General features: G+C 39.3%; 1 long non-coding RNA gene across 1 annotated transcript; it reads right to left on the bottom strand.

Moving 5' to 3' along the window:
* Positions 1–6171: 6171 nt before the first annotated feature.
* On the bottom strand, positions 6172–9631 carry LOC143101634 (uncharacterized). Its single transcript, XR_012982497.1, has 5 exons — positions 9305–9631; positions 9076–9175; positions 8688–8748; positions 8455–8568; positions 6172–6329 (listed from the first exon to the last, which is right to left on the bottom strand). It is a non-coding gene; the product is annotated as an uncharacterized LOC143101634 (long non-coding RNA).
* Between the last annotated feature and the right edge of the window lie 1446 nt (positions 9632–11077).

Genomic DNA, 11077 nt, shown 5'->3' with positions numbered 1-11077 from the left:
TTGTGATGAAATGTCCTTTTTAGTCTTTGTCATATTTAGTCATTCAAATATCATTTTTGTTAGTCAAGTTTTAGTCAACTAAAACTCTCGTCATTTTAGTCTAGTTTTAGTCAAAAGAAAACTAAAGCTATCTTAGTCTTAGTCAGTTTTAGTCAAAACATTTTAGTCTTTTTTTATAACAAATTATTTCTGATTACCATTTCAGTCAAATAGTGTTTCACACATCTCAATTTTCTAACAATATTGTGTGTCCACAGGGCTACTCGACTGTTATAATTACTCATTCTGATTTTTTTGTCAGTCAGTACATGCACAGGTAAGTCGAGCTACAGTTATAGCTCGGCTGGGATTTGGCCATAGACAATAAAAGATTTGACTGGACCACTGTCATGATCTTCATAGACCAGTGTTTCACAAAGTGTGGTCCGGGGACCACTGGTGGTCCGCAAGCTATCCCAAGTGGTCCACGAGCAGACGTGGTAAAATATAATATAGATGAGTTGTTTGCAATGTTGAACCAACTTGTATGTAAATTCAAACTGTTCTACAACACTGTCTATGTCAGATATGCCAGTTTAAATCATATGAATCCTCTGACACAATTAAACAAAGTGCAAAGACAATAAGCAAGGTGGTTCATTGAGTATTGTGTAGGCTAATATACTGCTAGGTCTAATTTTTTTTTAGCTAGGTGGTCCGTGCGTTTCTTTTTTATTGATTAGTTAAGTGGTCCTTCATCTGAAAAAGTTTGAGAAACACTGTCTTGGACCCAAGTATGAATGTTTTACTCCGCCACGCTAGATGGCGATATGCGCCCAAACGCAACACAAACTCTCAATCTTAGCTAACTTGCTAGCGAACTTTCCATATTAGCTTACTTGCTAGCAAACTTTGCATCATCAGTGTAACTAGTTAAATAGTTGACATTACTTGCTGAAAATATTCGTATGGACATTCTAGGGGATGTTAATTTGTATATGTATGAGAGAAGCTTCAACTTCTAGGTATATAAAGCCTAACTCTGGCAGAAATATCCGGTGTTCTTGTTCCATGTAGTTTCCTGCTGCAGCCACAGGGTTGCAGCAATAGCACGTAGACTAGCCTACAGGAAAGCTGCTGGTATGAACCATGAACTCATTCGGAATATTTTGAAAAGGTAACAGCTAGATATTCTGTCTTCTCATTTTGTAGACGAAAATGGAAGATAAATTTTATCTTATCTTTATTTCATGCAAAACATTTTAGTCTCGTCTTTTTTCGTCAACAATAATGCATCTTAAGATAGTCTTAGTCAGTGTTTCAGGACATTAGTGATCGTCATCGTCTCGTCTTAGTCATGGAAAAAAAGGTTGTTGACGAACATTTTTCCTCTCGTCTCGTCTGACGAAATTAACACTAGTTTACCCATAATAAGACCTAAAAGCAGGGTTGGAATCCACTGCCATATCTCCTCTTCTGCCCTTTTGTGTTTTCCTTCGTAAGTGGGCATCTCATTTCGGTCATGTTGACTGCTTTCACTGGACTCATCTGACTGCAATAAATATGCTGATACTTTACAATAAATACACTTACAAACAATGCACCCCCTTATTAGTAATGTATTTGAGTGTGGAATCATTCAAATTAAAATGTTTTGTGTTGAAAATGTATTGTTTTCTTCACTTTTTGTATGAGCCAGGCTCTAACAAACTATGGGCTTATCTTGGAGGTCTTACATGGTGGTGAAGATGAGAGAAGGATAAGAATAAATGCTATCACGTGTACGGCTAAGGAGATGTCTGCACTTTCCACTTTCTGCCACATGAGGGCAGACTAAGCTATGGCATCCTCGTGCTGTTGGAGGCACTGGTGGGCTCAATGTGGCAAAGTAAGATAACAGGGAAGTTAAGGCACAGTGTTAATCCGTACACCCACCTCGAGTTACTTGATTGGATTTGACTGGACCTGGGGGGTATTCCAAGTATGTGGTTTAGAGACAAACCTGGGTAAGTTAACTCAGAGTAAGTGGTAAGCCTCCTACAACAAGAGCCCTATGGCATTGTTTTGTTAGGAGAATGAAGCCATACAGCTCTTCTATTAGGAGGTGTACCCCTTACTCTGAGTTAACTTACCCAGGTTACCTACATGGCATATGTGCAAATCTATGTAGCAATCTTAAAATGTTATTTTAGCAATATTTAAAAGTTAAATGTTATTGCTATGTAGCAATCTTAAAATGTACTACAATGTACTTGATTTTTTTTTTTTTTTAATTGTGACAGTGTACTTTGTTTTTTTCCTTATTGGAAGACCCTGACATTGTACTTCTTGGCCAACAGGTGATAGTCTTGGGACTTAGGCATGGGCGGATTATGAACTTTCAGGCCCCTGGGGCCACATGTATTAAGGGCTCCCCACTAATTGTCGTATATGTGGGAAGGGGGGGTTTGGGGGTCATCCCCCAGAACATTTTGAATTTTTTGATGTGATTTCCTGTATTCTGGTGCATTTTGGGGATGGCCAATACTAAATTCAATCAGATTCATAGCCTACATCCTGATTTGTTAGATAAATAGATAGATAGATAGATAGATAGATAGATAGATAGATAGATAAATAGATAGATACTTTATTGATCCCCAAGGGGAAATTCGTGATATTGAGGCAATGATTCCATGCAAAGGCTTGGGCTTCAGGGCCCCCTGACCTCTTGGGCCCCTGGGCCTGGGCCCGGTAGGCCCGTGCAGTAATCCATCCCTGGACTTAGGGACTCTGTATTGGCGTTTGCATTAAAAGAGGAAGACCTCTAAAAGGGCTTTACAATCCTTTGCACAGTGACTAGAAATATGTATGGGAAATTAAAAATAACATCAAATAACTGTTGCAGTGCGTGTGAAGCTGGAACCTCTTCACCAGTAAGCGGAGAGTGACATAATAGCAAGATGCTTTTTTTACATTTTTTATTATTATTATTCAACAATTTTGCATCCAAGATAACATAATTATAATGGTATGTTGGTTTTAAGGAGCTGAGTAATAACATTCTGACAATGTACAGGTCTACCATACTGGCACGTTAAACTACAAACTGCCTAACTAAAGAGGATATATTCACCAAGCATACAAAATCCTTCAAAATCCAATCCGTTACAGTTTTAAAGAGCCATTAATTTGAATGCTGGTGAATTCAACTGAATATATAGCAGTGCATTAGTCAACCCCTTAACCCTTGAATCTGTGAGCAAATCACCTTCATTTTCTCTTCCCTTTGAAAGATGATTGGTTTCTTAGAAAATGTCAGTGCACAGTGACATAGGGCCCTATCTTAGAGATCTAAAACGCATGGTCACTGATAGCATACATACAATAGCATACATAAATTTAGGGGTTTGTCCAGTCCACATTGGGTGGTTTTGTTATCAAACGTCGGGCGCCTGGTACAAAAAAGCGGTTCTTATGTTTCTTAATAAGTTATCGTGTGTTTTGGGGCGAAACATCCTTTAAACCAATGATAGAAACATCTGTCATTCCCTTTAACAGCAAGCAGCGCGACTTCAAACAGTGCATCGTATTTTGATGGTCACCAGCGCATTTGAAGGAATTTGCTTGCAAGCGAGACCGTATGGAACAGGTATATTCTACTAAACCATGTTAACTAAAAGTTTGTGACTAGCAGAGTATAGCCTACACGCATCTGCACTCGTCTATTTGAACTCATAGGCAAAGTGAAACTAGCTTCACTGTGGTGTCATAGTCAACGACAAAACAGTTATACACAGTTAATTACTTTCACTATTGACTGACAATGGGTTACCTTCAAAACATAGCCTGAAAAAAGCACACTTAAACACTTAACTCAATAATGTTCGAATGACTGAATAAAAACCTAAGGACATTTATCCAGCAGAGGAGTTGCTGCTTACACCTCGTGACAGTGTCTTCACCTGTGCTTCATATGCGCCTTTCGCTAGACCAGGCTTTTCTTGGTCAGTGGCGTAATGCTTTTTAGATAGTGTAAGATAGTGATTTTTAGATAATGCACCAGACCACACCTTAGGTCTTTATTTGTATTTGTGCACATTCAGGGTGAACTTAGTGTGTATGTCATGCGTGTCTGAATCTTATGCCCTCAAGGGTCAGCAACAAATAAATATCAAATAAATAATACTGTACAATAATTAATATGTGAGTGTATTTGTCTGATTGGTTCATTATTGGTTCAGCATGCACTTAGTTAATAAAGTCTTTCTTATGTGTTATGGTTTGTATATTATATTATAGTATTCACTGTTTATTTTCATTAGCCTATTATTGCATTGTCATTATTGTTTATTATTGATATTCTCCTTAATGTAGTCTTACCAACTTTTTAAAAACTGTTCACTGTTAATCTAACTATTGTATTGTTTTATTTGTAAGTCACTTTGGACAGAAGCTTCTGCCAAATCCCATAACCATAAGCAATATAATGAAGGTGTCTGCAGAATTTGAACAATGCTACTTGCCAAACCAGTGGCCAATTTCACCAGAACTCTTAGTGGTTAAAAAGGAATGTCAAGACAATGGCAACAGAAGTGACACAGGCTATGTGCATTCAAAAAGACAAACTGACAATCAGAAAAACATTAAGGTAGACTGGAAACACACACACACACACACACACACACACACACACACACACACACACACACACACAGATGAAGCCTGTGGTTGCCATGGAGAAATGAGGCACCAGACCCTTCACAGCCCAGAAACCTCCAGGCTTCTCATTCTCACTCTGGTCACAGCCTAACGCCACAATACCACAACCTAACGCCACAATACCACAGCCTAACGCCACAATACCACAGCCTAACGCCACAATACCACAACCTAACGCCACAATACCACAACCTAATGCCACAACCTAACGCCACAATACCACAACCTAACGCCACAATACCACAACCTAATGCCACAACCTAATGCCACAATACCACAACCTAATGCCACAGCCTAACGCCACAATACCACAACCTAATGTCACAACCTAATGCCACAGCCTAACGCCACAATACCACAACCTAACGCCACAATACCACAACCTAATGCCACAATACCACAACCTAATGCCACAACCTAATGCCACAATACCACAACCTAATGCCACAGCCTAACGCCACAATACCACAACCTAATGCCACAATACCACAACCTAATGCCACAGCCTAACGCCACAATACCACAACCTAATGCCACAGCCTAATGCCACAGCCTAATACCACAACCTAATGCCACAACCTAATGCCACGACCCAATGCCACAGCCTAATGCCACAATACCACAACCTAATGGCACAGCCTAACGCCACAACCTAATGCCACAACCTAATGCCACAATACCACAACCTAATGCCACAGGTGAGAGATATATCAATTAGCGGAGGGAGCTTTATTTTTCAATACATACACACATAAATATATCAATTAGCGGAGGGAGCTTTATTTCGACTTCACATAAATATAGCCATATACATAACCAGCACCATGACTGCAGTGTTCAGAACGCATACAGATGTGTGACATTGCACTCAGTGTGGCATGATAGAACTGAGATAAAAGAGAATGAAAAAGCAAGAGATAGTGTGTGTTTGTGTGTGTGTGTGTGTGTGTGTGTGTGTGTGCATGTGTGTGAGTGTGTGTGTTCCAGTGTAAAGCTGACCGGAATTACATGCCCTTACAGACTTCCACCAAAATCCTTGGAGCAGTCTACCCTGCTGGCATTTCAACATTGATTCAACGGTGAATAAACGTTATATACCAAGGGTGAATCAACGTTGAATTATGAGTTGGATTTGCAAATCGAATCAACGTTGATATCGCAACATTGTTTCAACATCCGCCGTTTCAACATAGGTGAACACATGTTGAAAGCCTCAACAGTGAATCACTGTTGAATATGATATATTGCAACATTGAAACAACGCAGTAAAATCCAACATGGTTAAAGCCTCAACTACAAATTACCGTTGAATAAATGTTGATATTGCAACATTGCTTCAACATTTTACCTTTATTAGCCTATGCAACTTGCAGTAGGCCTATCACACACAGATATGATAAACACCTCCATCAAGAACCAGTCAACTTATATGTTTTTTTTTACATTATTTTATTTTGTTTTATGTTTTACAACATAAATGATCTATCCAAACTCAGGTGTATGTGGTGCATGTATACCGATGGCATCATTCATCAACAGCAGGGAGTGTCTTCCGAAAGCCACCACCACCCACCCTCTCCAGTGCATAATTCAAATATCTTCCCATGGTGTCCATTATTCGGGTCAGGGTGGTTCGCTGAAGACAGCATCTAAAGAGGAAACAACAAACCATTATTGTCAAAAACTGGTGAAAAAGCCTGTGGACATTCTCTGGGATTTGAATCAGGGATATTCCGATCACTGAACTTCCAAATAACGTCCATCAGTCACACTGTGTGAAGTAAGCGGCGCCAGAGAATGTCTAATAAGGGCTCTGGCAGCACCCTAATTAGCAAGTTCATAGCTAGCTAATGTTACGCGGTTTCTAAACTAAAACATTTTTTGTCACATACAGCAAACATCACCTCATCATCCGCTAGTTGCCTGTCCCCTCAATACCATGTAAAAAAAAACGTGGTCTCTGTGGACAGCCCAGGCTCCAAAAACGGCCTGGTCTAGTCTGGACCATGAAACATAACAAATTGTTCTAGCCAGGGGAGGGAGGGGCGAGCTAGCTCTCGGTTTTGTTTGAACATCAACAGAAGTGACGTTACCCAACATCTCTTGGAGCACCTGCAATGCAAACTACTCAGCTTGTGTGACAAATAAAAGCAAACCTACACTGGCAGCCTCGAAGTCAGGTGCAATAGTTAGAAGTAAAGCAGATGCGTATACACAACCATTATAAAGTTTGGGGTACACTTAGAAATGTCCGGTGCATTTCTTTTATTAAAGAGGACCTTTTTTAAAGGCCGTGTTGCAGGGTTCATTTTCCAACGAATTTGCACAATTTGCTTATTGGTAATAAACATTTAAACTGTTATCCATTGTATTTGATGTTGTTGGGTATCACAAAACGGAATATAATACGAAAAAGCAGGTACTATTTCACAGCGGTTTGAAGTGATTCTCCTTTCCCCCACAATGCATTGCATTACGTCACCTTGGGGAGGCTACAGACCAAAGCCCACCTTGAGACCCTTGAGAGTAAGGAAAGAGGAGTAAAGAGACGAGTAAGGGAGTGTTCAGCAGTAAATAGCGCAGATTATTGATAAATAGATATAGATAGCCTAGATAGATATATAGACGGGTAGATAGATAGCTAGATAGATCATGTCATCTGCTGGTCGCGGGGTGAGCTCGACCAGCGGCCAAAACGCACTCGCTTCCCCAGTTACAGCAGCTCTCCACCGCAGTTTCCATCGGGACGGCACAGCCCACACAAGCACCTGCCAAACTGCGACTTGCCCTTATTATCCCCCTCTTTGGTAAGCCATACCCTGAAGATGTCAATGACAATCAATCATGAGGAGTAGTTATCGAAAATATTCATGCTGAAGACGCGACCAGCCTAATCGGCGGCGGTTTGCAACAACAGGGGTGGCTCACAGGTGGGACTGGAAGGTTAGCCCATAGCACTAGCTAGCTATCATGATGCTTTATATTCTGATCTTCTGACTAAGTTTACCCAGTAGCCTACTTATCTGAACTAACGACATGATCACCATCACTAGATATAAAGAAAATGTTGACTTCTACTCAGTGCTGTTCACTGACAGTAACAAAAAAAGGGTCATAACAATATATAAGCATAATGCATTGAACTGAATAGGCGCATTATGTAGCCTCATAACGAGACCTCTCAAATTCAGAAAATTGCTTAATTAAACTAGAAGACATTGTTATCTTTGTTAGACCATAGGGTAGTTGTCATATAAATGCTGTAACAAAATTTGAAGTGTAAATATACAAACTTTATGTTGAACGTGTAACCGCGACCGTTTCCCATAGGAATGAATGTAAAACATACCCTCCAAAACGAGACCTCCCCAAATTCAGAAAAAAAATACTTAATTGATATCAGGCAACGTTATTACCATTGGTCGATCATAGGGTAGCTGTGATATAAATGCTGTGATGAAATTTGAAGTGTAAATATACAAACTTTATGTTGAAAGTGTAACCGCTATGTCCATTGGAATGCATTGAAATGACTGAAGCGCAGATCATGTAGCCCCCAACGTGACGTCATCACCGAATTGCGTAAAAAACCCCCGCTAATGCTAAAAACAACAAAAACTGGCATTTAACACCATTTGGAGACATTTTTAAAAATGATATACATATATCGAGTGCTTTATGTACCCATTAATCAACAGTGGTGGTTAACCTGCAACACGGGCTTTAAAGTGACCCAACACGTCTAAGCAGCAGTATGTCTGTGTGATATCATACCTAATTGCAACATTGCCTGCAGCAGCTCTTGCCTTCTTGCTTACACCACCTTTCCTCCCCCATCTGACTTGCAATAGCAGCTTCTGGCTCCAGGCTGGGACTGCTGGATAGCACCTAAAAAATAAAACAGCAATTGCCATACATTTTGTTATTGTTGATAAAGGTCAAAATCATAGCATCAAAAAAATAAGTAAGGTAAGTCAATCAGGTGTACCAACAAAAATTATAATTACCTTCTGAAGGCACCCTTGCCACCATCGCCGTCTATGTTAAGTCAGTTTACTTGTGAGGGCTCTGCCAGTAAAATATGAGTAAAAGATAAGATTAAACAAAATGATGCATCCTGTACAAAAAATTTAATTGCTGTACAATTACAGAAATATTGATTATGATCAGTTTGGCAGATATTCACAACACTACTAACATTACCACCAACACAATGGTAAAGTGGCTAAATTGCAAAATTCAAGACTATTTTAAGTAGCTGCAATAATCCTGATTAGTTTCTGTATTAATGCATTACATAGCACATATGTCAAGCAAATTAGAGCATGCACAATAACATAACCCATAGCCCTATCCATGGAACAAAAAAAATGCATTCAAAACACAAACACTTACACCACGTTGAAGGCAGCAGCTATGGCTATCAGACATCATCAAGTAGCAGGTAGTGCCATCCAGACGGACTGACATTGCCCTGGATAGTTGATGGAGCCCACTACACAGTCATAACAACAGACAGACACATGAAAAGAGGGGATAAACTAAACACAGTTACAGACACAAATACATGCTTACACATTATAATGCTATATGCAATTCTACGTGTGTTTGTGTGTGTGTCTACCTGGTGAGTGAACTCTCTTGCGGGCTTGGAACTTCTTCAGTATGGAAGTGGCACACATTTGGAATATTCCAGAATGCACTCAGAGTTCTCAGGGCAGCAGTCCTCACAACACACCGACTGCAAACAGAGGGAACACATGGAGACTAAGATCAATAAGTTCCAAAACACACAGAACATGAAAAGACCATCACTGAACCACTACTTCACTCACATGCATCTTAAATAAACACATGCCTCAGTGCAAGTCAGGTACATCAAACAAGGGCCAAATAAGGGCTAAGAAATGAAAAACATGTAGCCTAACACTACCCTTCACAAAATAAAGATCCCTTTACTTGTTGGCATGCCCACCCATCATACTTGCCCCCATTCACATCTATTATATGACAGGTCTGTTAATGAACATGGCTATACTAAACTGCAGTTCCTTAGTTCCTTAAATCAGTGGGTATAGATATGGTTATGGTTATGGTTATGGATTTAGCAGACGCCTTTGTCCAAAGCGACATATAAATACAAAACAACATAATAATATTTAAAAATGAACAGGGAACAGATTAAAATCTAGGTCAAATATAGTAAGGAGAATAGTTGTAGTACACAATAATATCAATTCAATCAATAGCCTAATAAAAAAGCAATGTAAGAAAGGGGAAAGGCAATAATAAAACAATAATGTCAATTCAATCAATAATATAAAAACAATAACATGCTAAGACTACATTAAGGAGAATATCAATAATAAACAATAATGTCAAATTAATTAACAGCCCAATTAAAATAAAACAACATTATATAAACCATAACACATAAGCGCTTAAACAACTAAGTATATGTTGAATAGGAATGTCTTTAGACCCCTCTTAAACGACCCAAAACTACCACAGGAACGGAGACCACTGGGCAGTTCATTCCACCAACATGGAACCACTGAAGAAAAGAGTCTGGAATTAGACCCAGTTTTTATGACTGGTCGACACAACATACGCTCACCAGAAGACCGCAGTGGGCGGTTGGGGATGTAAGGCTTGATTATTGAATTAAAATAACTAGGAGCAGATCTAGTTAGTGTCCTATAGGCCAAAGTGAGAGATTTAAATTTAATTCTGGCTACAAGATATAACTTATATATGACTTTATTCATTTGTTTTACAGGTCATCTTTCCAGTTAACACGTTATAGCAACACTACATGTATATTATGCATGTTGAAGTTCGCAAGGTAACCGTTATTACTGCTGCTTAACGTTAACAACCTTCATATGTCTGTAACATTAGCCTGCATGGTAACAGCCACTTTAATGGTAGCTAAGTTAGCTTTATAACTTACTTGCGCCTGATATTTCATTTAAACTAAAACTCTACATTCATAGCGACATCACAGACAGATACAGTAGAACTAGATATGGTATATGATATAAACTACCATTCCAGATATTCCACACAATAATGAAGTTAGTAGCTGGGAAAGTTAGCTCGCTAGCTAATTGCTAGCTAATTCCTAACATGACTAACAGCTTTGGTTAACATTCCATTATGAAAACAATATATTTCAAATAAATTCCCGTTTTCAATTGGCATACAAAAGTACTGTAATTCTTACCTTGGATATGATAACGGCAGAGTTTCTACAGCTTACACATGCAGTCAGATGCATGACAGCACAGTGACGGTTGAAGTCACTGGTGGGCTGGAGTTCAAAATAGTCAGTCAGGGGTGGGGGATGGGAGTTGCTGTGTGTGCGCATGCGCTTATCAAGAGGCGATAAGCATCC

Source organism: Alosa pseudoharengus, unplaced genomic scaffold (assembly GCF_046254945.1).
Source record: "Alosa pseudoharengus isolate Yale_2024_CS ecotype anadromous, Long Island Sound unplaced genomic scaffold, YU_APseudo_1.1 YU_APseudo_1.1_scf_4, whole genome shotgun sequence".
Taxonomy (NCBI): Eukaryota; Metazoa; Chordata; class Actinopteri; order Clupeiformes; family Clupeidae; genus Alosa; species Alosa pseudoharengus.
Note: the sequence above shows the minus strand (reverse complement) of the source record. Positions and strands in the feature narration are given on the sequence as shown.